This window comes from Dermacentor silvarum, chromosome 8 (assembly GCF_013339745.2).
Source record: "Dermacentor silvarum isolate Dsil-2018 chromosome 8, BIME_Dsil_1.4, whole genome shotgun sequence".
NCBI lineage: Eukaryota > Metazoa > Arthropoda > Arachnida > Ixodida > Ixodidae > Dermacentor > Dermacentor silvarum.
This window is the reverse complement of record NC_051161.1, coordinates 105404608-105422351: the sequence shown is the minus strand read 5'-3', so window position 1 is coordinate 105422351 and position 17744 is coordinate 105404608.

Here is a 17744-nt window from a genome sequence, read left to right as displayed (position 1 = left end):
GGGAAATCATGAAATGACTGTCAGGACATGAATATCATGACATGCGTGTCATGTAGGTCATGACACGGCCGCCTACGTCTTGGTGCTCTCATGGTCGTTTCGTTAACTTGGTAGGCTCCCCTCACACTGCTTCGCATAACATCGATTGCCACAGGGCGTGGGATCAGCCGCTTTTTTATCTGCCGGCATCGTTCTAGACGCTTTACTCTGGCGCGACAGTAGGGCAGATTGGTGCTTTGTTCCGAACGAAGCTTTCGGCGCGTAACGCTATCCATGAGCCGCCAAGCATTGCGGACCGCCATTTGGAGTTTATACTTGCGCTTGTGAGAAACTCCTATTTTGCTATCCACAGAATACAGAGTACCGCATATTAGGATCAATAGGCCGCTGGGCTTTTTTGATAAAAACGCAGGTTACAATTATGGGGCCAAAACCAAGATCTGATTACGAGGCACGCCGTTGTGGGGGACTCCGGAAATTTGGACCACCTGGGGTTCTTTAACGTGCACCTAAATCCAAGTACACGGGTGTTTTAGCGTTTCGCCCACATTTGCATGACCTCGTGCTCAGCAGCCCAACACCATAGCCACTGAGCAACTTAATTTTTTAAAACGCAGGTTACTGCCTATAGACATTTAAATATACCTGAAAATCACAAAGCTTTTTATTATATGAGAGACGGATATAACTGTATTAAATACATTAAAGAAAGCTGAATTCCACCGAATATAGGGAGAAAATTGTTGATTTAGCGCCAGGAATTGCAAATGAAAAGGTAACTGACTGACGAACAGCAATATAAACCGAGGCGCTATGTTTACAAATTCCCATTCCTAATCTGAAACCAGATATCGCAGTTTTGTAAATAAGATTTGTTAGAAGGTCTGAAGTCTAGAAATAAGAGATGTGCGTTTAATGTTTATGCAAAATTCTTTATCGTCGTGAGGGATTGGTGAAAAAGGTTCTTACAGATTATTGGCATATTTCACGGCGGTGTAAAATGCACAAAGTTTGTAGATCTCTAGACGTTGCAGCAGATGCTGACACAGCGCAATGCACAAGTACGCGTTGGTACGATCAACAGTGATAATCACGACAACCATGAATTGTGGATTATTCATATATTACATTGCATTTGTTTACGTTCTTCACTTCGTGTAGGAAAGACACAATATATATATATATATATATATATATATATATATATATATATATATATATACAGGGTGTTTTTGTTAGCTGCACCAAATTTTTTAAATCAGAAAAAAGGGATACCTTGGCCACGTTATGTTTACCAATAGAGTGTACGGATTGGCGGCCTCTAGATACGGAGCAATTTCCGCACTTACGTGTGTATTTAGTGCAGTTACGGTAATTAACTCTCTAATTATCAACAGTAGGTGATGTAATGAAGGAGTGACGTGACTCGCACACACCAGTAGCGTTTTGCATACCGCTCCCTTTAATAGACGTTCTACAAATATATACAAGCACAAGGACACAGTGTTGCCAACCTAAACACTGAAACCGAAACTGCAAGAACTATGTACAGGATGCAACAGGTGGCTACAGCAAAAGAGTACTTTGGGGCCCGTCCTCGACACTACCTATCGCAACGATCAAATTTAGAATAGCGGAGTTCATGTGGGAGCTACGCGAACAATTAGTTCCCCTTGGCAGGCTCCTTGAAACCGAAACTGGCCGCAAAAAGAGCGCCTGTGTGGTCGATGTCGCCCCCGCCTTTCGTCGCGTCTCCGAGGTCACCGCTGGTGTGGTCACGCGAGTAGCTTGCGTTATCTCCTTGCTGTCTGCACGCGAATACACGCGAAATTTCCGCGCGAGTGGCCTGCTCGAGGCTCTTTGCGTGTTTTCGCGTGCATATTTCACGCTCGGGAAAACACTTTTATGTAGCACGTATTGAGCAACCGAAAGCTGAATCGGGAGTTTCTCATGTTCCTCTACAACAGTCTCATTGACACTTTTAATCTAATTCTAACAATTGAGAATTTGAATAATGGATTAGGGCTAATTATCTAATTAGGCGTAACGCAAAAAATAATCTGAGTATCTCCAAGTGACGGCAAATAATATTATCTTGGTAAGTTCCAGCTACGTAGCATTTGCACATTTTTAAAGTTTGGCCCAAGTTACGTCAAGCACCCTGTATAAGGATGTCATACATGACCCATTTATGCCCCTGTCGAGAACCTTCGATGCCGTTGTCCCTAGGTAAAACGTCCAGCGTATAGACCTCTCCAGACAGCAATAAACTGGCTGGACTCAAGTCCATTTTCACTAGAGAAGTTCTATGAACCGTTGTAATGCTCGTCGCTGTTGTAGAAAGCAGCCAAATTGTTTCTATAGTGCACCTAGCGGACAAATCGGTGTGGCTGTTAGTAGATATGGCGAGCAACTTCACGTGTGCGCTCAACTAGTGCTCTTTCTCTCCCTTCTTTCCCTTTTTTCACGCTTTTATTCTTCTTTCCCAATTCCAGCGTAGCAAGCCAGATGTGGACGTGTGCTTGAACTCTCTGCCTTTTCTTCTCTCTTTCTGTTGTCAATACTGCTGTCCGAAGTGAAGTCACTATGTGTCATATTGTGGGAAGCGTGTGTCGCGTAAACATTTGCCGTGAGTGCGTCTGTCTTTGTTCGTGTGTATACGCATTTGTTATTGCACGCGATAGCAGATAACGGTAAGCGAAGGCAGACGTTGCAAAATAGGGAGGAGCCATTAGCTTCCACTATCGTGCGGCCCATCGCATGTTCGAAGGACGACTAGCTCTTCCTCTTCCTCCATAGCTTCCCGCTCTCAACAGACGCTTCTGATACAACGACCTTCATTTGTGAAGGCAAACAACTACTGAATATTGGAAGCGATTGCAGAGGCACGGACTTGCGTTCTCGCATAAACTTTCATTCCACACCTTGGTTTGACATTGTACACCCAGCAGCTACAACGTGGCGCTGGTGTTTAATCTCATCGTCTAACCTCAGGGCTCTTTCTCACTGGTCGTTAAGCCGAGTACTGCTTTCTGTTCTGTCTTTTTTTTTTCTTTTTTTTTTCACACGCGTTCGTTGTCCATGGCTTGTTGGTGGTTCCGTTCGCCCTGCCCGTTATTCTCAGTAATGAATGCACGCAGCCGCAAGTTTCCCACGCAGCCCCTGCGGGCTGACGGGGCTGTTTTTATCCGCACGCTTGGCTAAGTGAGGCGCGAAACATGCTAATGCGTGAGGTACTCAAAGCGCCGCCGGTTTCTCGCTTTCAGGCAGTAATAACCGCTCCTGCGTAATACTCTGCCTCGAGCATATGTGCCGGTCATTTTACAATGCTTTATTTTTTCTACATGCCGGCTTGCGCAAACATGTTTATGGAGCGCTCATGCGTTGATGCATCTTGTAGCGTCACGCTAGAAGCATCGGTTCATTGCCTCCTAAGCGAGCGCTTAAATTCGTCCGCATGGTTCCGCCAGTTCCGCGCTTGCCTGTTCATGCACTCAATCAACTACTTTTTCTTAATATCGATCCACTCAATCGTGAGAGCATCGTGGAAACTAGAGAGAGCTCTTTATTTATTATCAGCGCTGTTTGCCGGCCTGGAAGCACTCACCTACACGCTACTCTGCAAGAGAAGAGGAGGCGGTGGAGAAAAGCTCGTGGACAAAGAGGGTGCAAGCAACTGAAAAAACAAAAACAAATAGACAACACATCCTCGCCTCATGACTTTACTTTTCCCTCAAACGAAATCCAGAATAATGTCCTCTTGACTTCACTGCGAACGTTAAAGCTGTGTACAACAGAGTCCGAATAAGAGAGTATTGAGGGGCACCACTAGATTTGAGGCAATTAAACAAGAAATCAAGTGCATGAACCTGGAATGATAGAGAGTGCGAGGGACCTAAAGGACCCTAGAGATCTACAATATTTGTTTTGTAAATGGTCCTTTCATCACTGTATTATCTGCTATCTAGTACAATGATTAGATTTCACGGAGCCCCAGTTTCTGCAGCATAGACTTTTCTTAATGATGGTGATGATATAACAACTTTATTGTTCCGCTAGATAAGGAGGCCCCCCACTCACCGTCCGCGGCACACAGGCGTAGAGGACGGCGGCCAGGACCTCCCCGATTAGAAGCAAGCAAAGAGGTCTTGACTCTTCGAGGCTTCTTACGCCAGGCGGATAGGCTTGTTGCTGTGGACTAGGGTCCTCGCTCAGCTGTCACGGCGCTCTTTGACCATATCTTGCCCTTGCGCCAATGAAAACCACATAGTATTAGGGCTTCCCAGGCCTCTCTACAATTTATGTTTGCTTTAGGCCCTGGGGAGCTATCGCGTTCCCAGATTATGTGGTCGATAGCCCCTCGGCCCCACAGTGCTCGCACTTCTCGTTTTGTCTATCATCTAGCTGAACTTGATATGCACAGACCGCGTTTACGAAGTTTCCCAGCTTGCCGGCGCCCCCATGCGACTGCCTCCCTATTGTTTAGACTTTTATGCAGTTGTGGCACCAGTCCGCTGCGTATGTCCGATAATTTTCAACAATCTCCGTACGTTTTTGCAGACGCTCGTCCATGTTACGGTAGTCGGGTGGCTCCACAGCTACCCGGAAGTGGGGAGCTCGGGCTAACTCGTGGGCCGCCTCGTTGCCAGGAACGGACGTGTGTGCGGGGGCCCAATTTGGCAAATTTTTCTCTTTAGCCGTCTACTGGCCAGAACCTTTGCCACTTCCGGCGAGATCCTACCCTTTACAAAATTCCAGAAGGCCGTTTTGCTATCGCTAATTATGAAATTGGCTTCCGTTCCAACGCAAGCGAGTGCTATCGCAACTTCTTGAGCCGTTTCCGTGTTGCGGCTTCTAATGGCATTTTCTTAAATATGGGTCTTTACGTTACAAAACCCTTATTTAATAATGAGGCACGCCGTAGCGGGGGACTCCGGAGTAATTTTAACAAGCTGTGGTTCTTTCATGTCCACCCATGCACGACACACGGGTGTTTTTGCATTTCGCCCCTGTCTAAATGCGGCCCCCGCAGCGGTGATTTGATCCCGCACCGTCGGCCTTTGCAGCGCAACACCAAAGCCAGTAGCCACCACGGCGGTAACAGGGACTTTAGCTTGGCCAAGGTGATAGAAGAGGCTGTTTGCGTACGCGACGTGCCGAGTTCAGTCGCATATATAGCCGATGGTAGATTGTCTCTAAATTTCTGTGTAGTCGTTTTGGGAGCCCTGACTGAAGTTCACGCTCGATATGATAGAAATATTTATATTACCTGATTGGAGAAGGCCAGAGTTTCTTCCGCTTTTTAATAGCCTACCGCTTTGCCAATGTCAATGTTTAAGTTTTCGTAAAGGATATCTTGAAAGCATGTTCGAGTGCTAAAAGTTAATGTAGAGCCAGCCGTTTCCCGGTGCAAGTACGTCTAACTTGGTTGCGTGCTGTATAATTACAGATGGTCGACAAAAGATACCAAAGCATTCTTCGCAAGTTCAGAAATACAAGCTCCACTTAAACGGATTCTGGCAGCGCATGGAACCCACCTATTTTCTCATGGCCTCAAATGCCACAGTGCGATGGAGAGAGAGAGAGAAAACAAAGAGGAAAAGAATGGAGGCTAACCAGATGAGCATCCGGTTTGCTACCCTGCGCTGGGAGTAAGGGCAACGGAAAAAGAAAGAGGAGAAATGGGGGACAGAGATGGAATCTACCAGGTGACCAGCTTTTCAATCTATGTGGTGTTTGTATTACCAACATTTTACCAAATTAGTTACCAAGAAAAGTTTTAACTGATTATTTTACAGCTCATATTGCAATTTACAAATTGGAGCAGGTGATTTGCGAATAATTTTGTGGATGACATAATTTCAAAGACATGCGCCACAAACTTAGGTGAAAATTCACCGTCGTACTACTCACGTTTTTAACAAAACGCCGTTTTATGCATTGAAGCACAAAATTAACTAGACCGCCGATGTATTTATTCGCAAATTTCTGGACCCAATACCTCGAAACTCGTGTCATCATGGCAATCCGTTCTGTTTGAATCCAGTTTTTGAACTTCCCGACTACAATTAATAAATTGCGATATTTGCCGCAAAGTACATAGTTAACAACGGTATTGGGGAATTTTTGTTAATTAATTGATTATGCACTTCGATTTCTCGCGCAAATAATGTCCGCCTGTTTGAACAATCCAGCTGAATGATTAGAATGGTGCTATCCGCCAAAGGTGATTGATAAAAATTACCTAATATCATCTCAGAAACAGTCAGTTTATTGCCCAGCCATCTGCCTTTTCTCTTGCCTCGCTTTACCTGTTCGGCGCGCGAGGATCTTTCCGCTTACAAGAATATCCATGTGGGTTATCGTACATTGTTCTGTCCAGTTACCGCCCACTGCTTCCGAAGAAACAGTAGGTGATGTGAGCTTACAGTTCATTTAAGCACTTACTCATGTAGTGTTCAGAGGAGCTTCAGCGTAATAATTATCGTCCATGACAGTGACCGTTATTCGAAGTGCGTAAATCCTCAAAAACGGTCCACGGTGTCTTGCGAACGGCATTACCGCCGGCCGCAACAAAATGGTAAAGCAAAAGCTGCACAGCACGAACGCTACTGATATTGAATTGAGTCTGTCCTGGGCCGCAATTTGCTATACAACATGGCGAACACAGAATGAGAGGGACAGTAACGTAGATAGCGGTATACCGCTCGCTGTATGCTACAGTAGTGCAAAATTTAGAATGATAAGCTACATATGCCTTTTGAAAGATTTCATCGGCAGCTCAGGATGAAAATAAAGAGCGGGACCATCAATATAACATGAAAAGATGCATCGACCTTCTTCACTGGTTACCGTATTGGGCTCATGATCACAATATTTAATGACGCCAACATAATCAGGATGTAGTAACTACAGCACTGATGTCTCTTACACATAATGGAGATAGCACAAGATTCGGTTTTGATGCACAATGTCCACAACTCTGCTTCGTAGTCGCTTTCTCTTTGGAGTGTAGTGCGCTGTGATACAAGATTACAATGCACAGTGCCGTCAGAATAGTAGGAACAATGGTCTTACGGAGCTCTCTGTTTCACAGCTATGTTAAGAGGAAGCTTTAGCTCGGGGAATCCTATCTAAACACATGGGAAAGGAGAAATCGTTTCTCTCGGCAACCACAGCGCCAAATTTAATGAAGGTTGTTGCATTTTAGGGAAAAGGTTAAATGTAGTGACTTTCGGTAGCAAAGTTCTGATTTAGGACGTCCATATGGCAATAAAAATTGTTGAAAATCGCAAATCTTTAGAAAACCTTACTATCGCGTGGAGTAGAGGTAGAACACCCGACTTCAAATCTGAAGGTCGTAAGTTCGAATCCTGCTCCATTCCACTACATTTTCAGGCATGGAGTGGTGCCTGACACCGGCAAAGAAAAAAAAAGTACATATTGCCGAGAGCTAGTGGGGCTATACTAGTTCAGGTGCAACCAAACTAGGCAGGCCCACTAAGCTTCATCAAAGTCACTCCCTCACCAGAACAGGAATTGGCCTCCCTGGTGCAGTATTCGGCCACTACCTCCCTCATGACTCCGACAATTAACCCATGGCCCTCAGTTCCCAGTGGCTGCGGAGCACCTGACCAAGGCGGCGGTCAGATCTGCTACGCGGCAGAGGGTGCTAAGAATCTCTGGGTCAAGGCAGGCCGCCAATGGAAACTGAACCTGGCAACGTTCAACACGCGCACCCTCTCGAGTGAGGCTAGCTTAGCAGGACTATTTGAAGAATTATCAGGCATTTCCTGGGATATTATTGGCCTTAGTGAGGTTAGAAGAACTGGTGAGGCTTACACAGTACTGACTAACGGCCACGTCCTCTGCTACAGAGGTCTTCCAGATAAGAAAGAATCCGGGGTAGGATTTCTAGTGCATAACAACGTAGCGGGCAACATTGATGAATTCTACAGCATTAATGAAAGGGTAGCAGTCGTCGTAATGAAGCTGAATAGGAGGTACAAAATGAAGGTAGTGCAAGCCTATGCCCCAACCTCTAGTCACGATGATGAAGAAATAGAACAGTTTTATGAAGATGTTGAACTAGCAATGAGAAAGGTGCAAACTCAGTATACTTTAGTCATGGGCGACTTCAATGCAAAAGTGGGGAAAAAGCAGGTTGGTGAGCAAGCCATTGGCAACTACGGCATCGATTCTAGAGGAGAGATGTTAGTAGAATTCGCGGAAAGGAATAGGCTCCGAATAATGAATACCTTCTTCAGGAAGCGCACCAACAGGAAGTGGACCTGGAAAAGCCCTAATGGAGAAACTAGGAATGAAATAGATTTCATACTCTCTGCCGATCCAAGCATAGTGCAGGATGTAGAAGTGTTAGGTAAGGTTAAGTGCAGTGACCATAGGTTAGTGAGGTCTAGGATTTCTCTCAATTTGAAGAGAGAGAGAGTGAAATTAGTCAAGAGGAAACAGGCCAACCTAGAGGCAGTCAGGGTAAAAGCAGACCAATTCAGGCTGGTGCTCGCAAACAAATATGCAGCTTTAGAACAGGAAGATGAAGATAACATAGAGCTAATGAATGAAACCGTAACTAGGCTGATCTCAGAAGCAGCAATTGAAGTGGGAGGTAAGGCACCAAAGCAACCTGTAGGGAAGCTCTCCCAAGAAACAAAGGACCTAATAAAGAAACGGCAAAACATGAAAGTGTCCAACTCAAGAGATCAGATAGAATTCGCTGAACTGTCAAAACTGATCAACAAGAAGAAAGTAAGGGATATTCGAAATTATAACGTGGGAAAAATTGAGGAAGCCGTAAAATATGGACGCAGCATGAAATCAGTAAGAAGAAAACTAGGCATAGGACAAGGCAAGATGTATGCACTGAAAGATAAGCATGGTAATATCATCAGCAATTTCGATGACATAGTAAAAGCAGCAGAAGAATTCTATACTAACCTGTACAGTAGCCAAAACAGCCAAGCTTCTTCCAGTCGAAATAGTGATGAACCGGATACAGAAGCTCCTTCTATAACTAGGGATGAAGTTAGAAGGGCCTTGAAAGATATGACCAGGGGAAAAGCGCCTGGAGAAGATGGAATAACAGTAGATTTAATCAAAGATGGAGGAGATATCATGCTTGAAAAGCTTGCGGCCCTTTATACGCAATGCCTCACCACTTCAAGTGTACCAGAGAGCTGGAAGAACGCCAACATTATACTTATCCATAAGAAGGGAGACGTTAAAGAATTGAAGAATTACAGACCCATTAGCTTGCTTTCAGTATTGTATAAAATATTCACCAAGATAATTTCCAATAGAATCAGGACAACACTTGACTTCAGTCAACCAAGAGAACAGGCTGGATTCAGGAAGGGGTATTCTACGATGGACCATATCCATGCCATCAATCAGGTAATCGAGAAATCTGCGGAGTACAATCAACCTCTCTATATGGCTTTCATAGATTATGAAAAGGCATTTGATTCAGTAGAGATATCAGCAGTCATAGAGGCATTGCGTAATCAAGGAGTGGAGGAGGCATACGTGAATATCTTGGCAAATATCTACAAGGATTCCACAGCTACCTTGGTTCTCCACAAGAAAAGTAGAAAGATACCTATCAAGAAAGGGGTCAGGCAAGGAGACACAATCTCTCCAATGCTATTCACTGCATGCTTAGAAGAAGTATTCAAGCTCTTAGACTGGGAAGGATTAGGAGTGAGGATCGATGGCGAATATCTCAGCAACCTTCGGCTTGCAGATGACATTGTCCTATTGAGCAACAATGGAGAGGAATTACAACAAATGATTGAGGACCTTCATCGAGAAAGTGCAAGAATTGGGTTGAAGATGAATATGCAGAAGACAAAAATAATGTTCAATAGCCTGGCAAGGGAACAAGAATTCAGGATCGCCCGTCAGCCTCTAGAATCTGTAAAGGAATATGTTTATCTAGGTCAATTACTCACAGGGGACCCTGATCATGAGAAAGAAATTTACAGAAGAATAAAATTGGGTTGGAGTGCATACGGCATGCATTGCCAAATCCTGACTGGGAGCTTACCACTGTCGTTGAAAAGAAAAGTGTACAATCATTGCATTCTACCGGTGCTAACATACGGGGCAGAAACTTGGAGGTTAACAAAGAAGCTCGAGAACAAGTTAAGGACCGCACAAAGAGCAATGGAACGAAAAATCTTAGGAGTAACGTTAAGAGACAGGAAGAGAGAGGTGTGGATCAGAGAACAAACGGGGGTAGACGATATTCTAGTTGACATTAAGCGGAAGAAATGGAGCTGGGCAGGCCATGTAATACGTAGGATGGATAACCGGTGGACCATTAGGGTTACAGAATGGATACCAAGAGAAGGGAAGCGCAGTCGAGGACGGCAGAAAGTCAGGTGGGATGATGAGGTTAGGAAATTCGCAGGCGCAAGTTGGAATACGCTAGCGCAAGACAGGGGTAATTGGAGATCGCAGGGAGAGGCCTTCGTCCTGCAGTGGACATAAATATAGGCTGATGATGATGATGATGACTATCACGTTTACAAGTACGAAACTCAACAATGAAAAATAGTGTTACAATTCTCTGAATTGCATCTAATAGTACATCTAAAGCGGGCAACGTTGATGTCTTATACATGGCTCTCAAGTCGTCCACTATTATGTAGTAGAACTTTCGCAAACCCCTTGTAAACATTGTAACAAATTTACGTAAGATGCAAATTGATATAACAAATTTGTCCGCTTTAGATTATCTAACGGAATCAATTTCCAGAACTGCGATGTCTTTTCTTGGTACGAAGGTACGAACTTGTTAACTTCGTGCTTCTGTTGTTTTTTTTTTTTTTTCAAGCTTACCCATTTTTGAAAATTTCTTTTAAGATGTTCAGGCCCTAATCGTAATTCCGCTTCCAAGAGTCGCTAGAGTCCTCCCTCAAGTGCAACAAATTCAATTAACATCGGCCCAGGGGTTACGTCAGAAAACCGTCTGCATTTTACATTTATTTGAATAGGCGGCAGCGAAGTTGGGCCTTAGCTAAAGCTTCCTCTTAAGTCTAAAAAGGGAGACCGAAACTAATGGCTTAGCAACTCTTTATTGTTCTTCAACGTGCGTAGAAATCGCAACCCCACGTCCCAACCTTTTTACCAGAGACATAATGAACGCAGTAATGTAAACATCCGACTAAATTATGACGCGACAGAATTTTCTACGGCTCCTCAAAAGCTCAGGTGACCTGTGCCTTTCTTTAGTATGCCGCCGTTTTTAAAATATGGCTGTCAAAGGCTGGAACGCGGCTATTAAGCTCGTGTTCATCGAAAAGCTGCAGCCGCTGATTGTTCACGTCGGAACCGCCACATTACTGTGGTTATTGTCGGTATGCATCTGCTGCTTCTTAAGATTAGAAACGGGACTGAGAAATGCCCTCGAAATTCAATCGCGAGTCAGCCCACTTTAAAGTAAATTCAGAATCGGTGCGCAGTTATCTCCAGCGCTTCTCTGATGAGTTCCGAAGCTCGAATTACTCGTCTGAGTCTCGCCACGTGCAATACGATACCTGCCCTTAGCAAACTATGCAATCAGCAACAGGCTTAATCACGGCCGATCTGAACTACACGTGCACTCCTCTAAAGAAAAAAGAATGCAGAAAGAAATGACATGCCTCGACCGACTCGTTGAACAATGCGGGCGTGACAGTTGCAAGGGAAAAAGAGCCCGCCTCGGCGGCAGAGATTGGAAAGAGATTAGGGAAGCCCGCCTAAAAGGACGGAGACAGCGCTGTCGCCCGAGGTACAAAACCTAGGGACACACAGGCGCGGTTTCGACGACAAAACTGATTTCGCGGCTTTCATCGAAAGCCTCGGCCGCTCGCTCACCCTCATTCTCGACCACCGCGCTCAAAGCTGACTGGCGCGAAACGAGAGAGGGAGAACAAGCTGCGTTCCTGTTATTCTCGGGTTTCGTGATGTCACGCAACAATACCTTCATACATAGACGGCCTTCTGCCTCTTTCGTTAGTTCGCTCCGTAACCAATGTGGCTCCAATTTTATACTCCTAAACAAGAAAGGGAAGAATTGCGCACGCGGGGCTGGGCTTGCTTGTTGGAACATTAAACTAGATCGTTGTCAACGATTGCTATTCTGACTCAGATTTCCGTTACGCTACCCATCTTTCTCCCTTCCTCTCGATTTAAATTCCTTTGCCCTTTCCTCTTCTGCCTAATATCCAACCGAACAGATTTTTTTTTACAGCGCAAGCTATTATGGGCTCATTCCAATAGCCGTTAGGGATCGCGATGATGCCACCGCCGGTGTCCGCCGCGTAACCGCTATCGCCGGAAACGCGAAAAAGTACCCGATACTCGCCGGGATCTAACCTGCGCTCCTTGCGTGGGAGCTGGATACTCTACCACTGAGCTACGCAAGCGCTTCCTATTGGGCCGCGGAAAATACCCCAAGGCAAACGCAAGGGGAGGAGATTAGAGCCTCCGCCAGTATGGTGGCGCCATCTCGTTGAGGTGCCTGCAAACGTGGCGTGCCCGACACGTAAGTTGTAGTTGTAACGCTTGATCGGGCTCAGCAGACTGCTGCGCGGAGAGCATCACATGCCGCAGCTCGCCGTCGACGCCGGGCGGACAGTTCAGATCGTTCTCGTCAAAACGAGGCGAACAGACTGCCACAAAGACCCTGTTGTACATGGTGCCCAAATTGGAGCTACTATTGAGCCGCTCCACCAGCTTACGCTGTGACTGTGCTGCGTGTGCCCCGAACTTTCTATCAGTCTCTCTAACAGAAAAGCAAGCGACGTGTATCGGCACGGAGAAACGCTAACAATTTTAAAAGAACAGAATTATTCTTTATTACGCTTTTCCTTCTTTTTTTTCAAAAAAACGAGCTCTGACCCATGCCGACGCCCTTTCTGCGCTCAGCGCTGCACAGTCATTGTATTCAAAGAAAGCTAGCAGTAGAAATCGCAAGGGCTAATCGTAGACAAATTAAACGTGAACAAGTTTGGGATAGGTAACAGTCACACTTTATAAGTGTTTAGTTGTTCCTTCGGAACAACTAAACACCTCGTAGTCCGAGCACTAAATTACAGAAACGCAGCGCAAGCAATGATTCATTTTTTAGTCAATATACTATTTGGCGATCCCACCTTCACATTATACGACTGCTGAGCGCTGATACGAGTCGAGTACAACGCAATTTCATCGCGATGGCAAGAGAACAAGAAAGAGCCGCTCAACCGTCAACATAGCAGGAAAGAAAAGAGCGAACACAAACCGATGCCGGAACGTCGTACTTTATACATTACTTCCTATACTTTGCACGCAATATTCCAACAGACCAGTATATTATAGCTGTAGCATTAAAAAAAAAAGATAAGAAAAGAGTGAATTGACACCAATCGCAAGGGTACGCCTTAAGCCCCTGCTTTCTTTTCGGAAGCTTCCACGACCTGCAACTCACTGCGGAAGTACGCCAGATTGACGGAGGCTTCTGCAGCCAGGGCGCCACCTTTCAAAGCCACCCAGGGGTTTCAGCATTAATTACTACCTTCGGCAGCAGCTGCAATGTTCGAAGTGCCCTGTTTCATTATCGCCTCAGAGAATTAGCGGAAACAACGTGCGGTGACACCAAGCAGAGGAAGTCCGTAACAAACACGAAAGAAAAGAAAAAAAAAAGACATGACGCCCTGTACCCGCGCACTCAGCGCTACATACAGTTGGTCGTTTATTATGCGTGCCGAATAAAGCAAAATGCAGCTCAACAAGGCAGAGTGTAGGAATAAAGCAAAAAAAAAGGTAGCAGAACCTAAAGTTGAGCAGCAGGGAATGGAGCGAATCTCCCGAAACTCATCTTTGTGATCACTTTCATGCGAGCACTGAGAAGCCCCTCTACGACCACCATCCGACTGCCTTCGTTATAAAGTATAATGAACGGCTTCGAAGGCAGTTACGTAAGAAAAAGAGCTCGGAAGCGGCGGGAGCCTTGCGGTTCGCTGCGCAATGATGGCGGAAAGAGGCCCCGGCAGTGGTAAAGGGGGCTGGAACGATGAAGCAGGGGCAGCTACATGGGCAACAGCCAAACCTGACATGCACCTTTTGAAGCGGACTGGGCACTGGCACCGCTTTCAATGCAGCCTTGATGTGGTGTTGCTTACTTGAAAGGAGCAATACACTTCTAACGGGAACTGTGAATTGCAGCGCGGACCGGGACAAGGACAGGAAAGGACGAGGACAAGCGTTCGAGGACAAGCGTTCGAGGACAAGCGTTCGAGGAGCGCTTCCAGGTAACAGAAGGCCAGGGGACCCTCGGACCCCACTCGTACTCAGTGGCGCCAGGATAATGGCGCCAGGTCTTGGTCGCTGGCTCCGGACCGTTGATTCTCCAGGTATGTGCGCCGCGTTCGATGTCCGTGGCTGGTGGCCGCCGTCTAGCTTCTCCTGCCGTCTGCTCCTGCCAGTTTTATCTCCACCACCTCTTTTTGGCATACACTCCACACACGTGGACAAATGGTAGCACAACGCACCGCTGATGCACCGCGAAGCCATTCCTTGTGGGACCACTCACGCACACACGAGGCCTAAACAATATGGCGCCCATTGCCGTACTTCGTCGTCCTCGTCGTCCTCGTTTTGGCATCACTCATTCGGCCACTCACGTGCACACACGTGGCCCAAGCAGGATGGCACCCGTTGATTCTTCATTGTGGTTAGCTTATTTGTCTTCTTTCACCCGTGTCTTTTCACCATGGGCCTACACGTGGTTGTTTTTGCACTTCTTTCCTTCTTTCTGCAGATTAAAGGTGTTTCAGGGAAAAAAAACTTCCCCACACAATAACCAAAAGGAGGGCAGAACAAACACACTTCAACACAACGAACAAAGGAAAGGTAAACTACAAGCGTCACTTTACTGCACCATGCGAGAACGTGTACTTGTTCCCAACAACATATTTCACTCAACCGGTTAAACAGGCACTGCTGCACCGGCATATCTTTATGGGCCAATTTTGCACCGTGTCCACTAATTATTTTGCTGATATGCGAGCATATCACTGCTCCCACTGCAATACCACTTGTTTTCTTTCAGTAGCCTGAGTTAAGCAGTTTATTGCATCGATGTTTTGAAGACATGCTAAACCCGATAAGGAGCCCGCACAAATTACCCACTTTCTTGGAGTCTCATATATTTCGATAAAAATACCTTGCTTGGAGAGTAGCCACTATATACGCTTCATCAATGCTACAGTTACAAGGTTCGCAACATTTTATTTTACGCACAATTTGGATTGAGAATCCCCCTCTTGGTCTTGTCAAGATTAATTCAGCCACTGCGGTGTGGTATTCATAAGAGAATATTTGAAACGCAACGTACGCCACGAACTATTCTTTGTATTGCTAGGACATAGGCGCCCTATGTTTTGCAACTGGCATATGCAACGGCCATTATGTTTGCAGAATCAGCCTGTAGGGATAGCACCAATAAGCGCTAGAGTTGCATTTTCGTTCACGGCACGTATTGCTGTTTGTTCGCTTTAGAAACAACTAGGCAGCCGGTAATTGTCAGAACAAAAAATGCTTGGATAGTGGCCACAACGAACGTCAGCGCTAAAGGCAACTAGAGCGCTAATGCAATTCCTCCGGTCTACGGGCCTTTGAGATGGCTTGTGATAGCGCTTGAGCCGCCCGAATTTCGTCCGCCTCTACCCTTTGCTTCGTGCTTTTTCACCTCGCCGGCTTTGTTCTTTTTTTTTAATTCCTCATTCGCTTTATGTTGCAAGAATCAAGCTTCTTTCCCTCGATGAAACAATTCGCGAAGATTATATTTTACGCTTATTGATTCTCGCGTGGCTTACGAACCGAAAATTACACTCCAATATTAATAAACACGCACTGATCACCATGTACTGCGCGTTTCTATCGAAAGCCGGAAACCTAAGTGGACATCACATTCATCACGCAGGAAAGAAAGTTGAAACACCGCTAGCCTCTTTATGGGAATCAAAGCATTCAAAACGATCGATTCAACGAAATTACGAAGCAGCGACGTCGCGAAGTGCCTGGGATGCCGAAACGCTGGCTTTAACGAGCCGTTGCTCGGAAAATGATTGCGTGCTATTACGTCAACAACAACGGCGCACGCACAAAAAGCGAAAAAGAAGAAGTAGAAAGAAAAAAGGATAAGTATAAAACTAACGTAGGACGCTGCTACAAAACGCGTGGAAGTACAGGATTCGAAAACTTAAATTGCTGCCGCGGTGAGGATACACTGGTGAGTCATCCATCACATTGCGTGGTGCTATAGCTTCGCTTGAAGCGAAGCACTATAATGCCGAAAGCCTGCAGCTTTTCCGAGCCATTTCAATCATCAAATTGCGCTATTCTTCTGTGTATTTGTGTTTGACACGCGTCCAAAAAACTTCCGGTAAATAACTTGCTTGCTGTTGCCGCCAGTGCGTCTTGGACGTACGATTTCTGCTTCCGAGAGTGTTACGGTCCACGCGTGCGCTCCGCCTGTCGGGCTTAGGGCCGGAAACACGGTGCCTGGGATTGGTCCTCAGCGCATTTCATTTAGTTTTGGTGTTCGCCGCTCTTTTGTCAAAATGTGTCGTTAGCAGCGGGAGATATTGACGAGGTTCTTGTTTTTCTTTGTAATTTTATAAACTAGATCTCGAAAACGGAGCGCCAAAGCCCTTTATACACTACTTGTTGCAATTTTTTTTCGGGTTCAGCATCGCTCGTTTGAAGGGGAAAGAAGCGACTATTCTATCGCCGATTTAGACGAAAGTGTGCAAAAGTCGAATGCCTACCTGAAATTCTATAGACTACAATCCCTCCTTTGTGTACAAATAGAAATAAATTATCTTTAAGCGACTTTGTTATATGCTGTAATAATATTATTGTTACAAAATGTTAAGCTTCTTTTCACACGCTAGATATGCGAAACAAGGTGCCCTTCGCGCTCTTGGTATTGTATGGCGTATATCGCATAACTTCATCTTACCTGTTGCCTTTCTGCAGTTGTATTCTACTAATAAAGTATCCCGCTTTGAGTCGCAGTGTAGTGCTATAATTCCACTGATTGTTACTAACTTGTAGCGTTAATAATAACATTAAACCTAACGCTATTTCAAACTGTTTTTATTCCATTTATGCAATCAGCCTTCCACGAGTGGCCCGCGAATACACGCAGAATTGCCACGCGACTGGCCACTCGAGGCGCTTTGTGTGCATTTGCGGACTTCTTTCACACTCGGAAAAACACTTTTATGTAGCATGTATTGAGCAACAGAAAGCTGTATCGGTAGTTTTTCATGTTGCTCTACAACTTTCTCATTGACACTTTGATAATTAAGACAGTAATTCTCGAGTTAGATAATTAATTACAATTACTCAATTAAATCTCAGTAACGAAAAAATTACTGGCGGCAACTACACTGTACTGGAAACAATGCACACTAGGTTTGCTTCGCGTAACGCCGTCCCTCTTTTTTTAAATCATGCTGCGTGATAGCTGGGACACCCTGTATATTTCGGTATGTAGCTACCTACAGATGAAATCATTCTATGTTCTCGCCGGGGAAGGCCCGACACCCCAGTATTACATTAATCGCGGAGTACCTCATGGCGGAGTGTTAAGCCCAACACTTTTTAATTTGGCCCTCATTGAACGAGTCTAGAACCTACCGAGTTCCATTCGGATTTCTGTATACATCGACGACATCAGTATCTGGACGTCG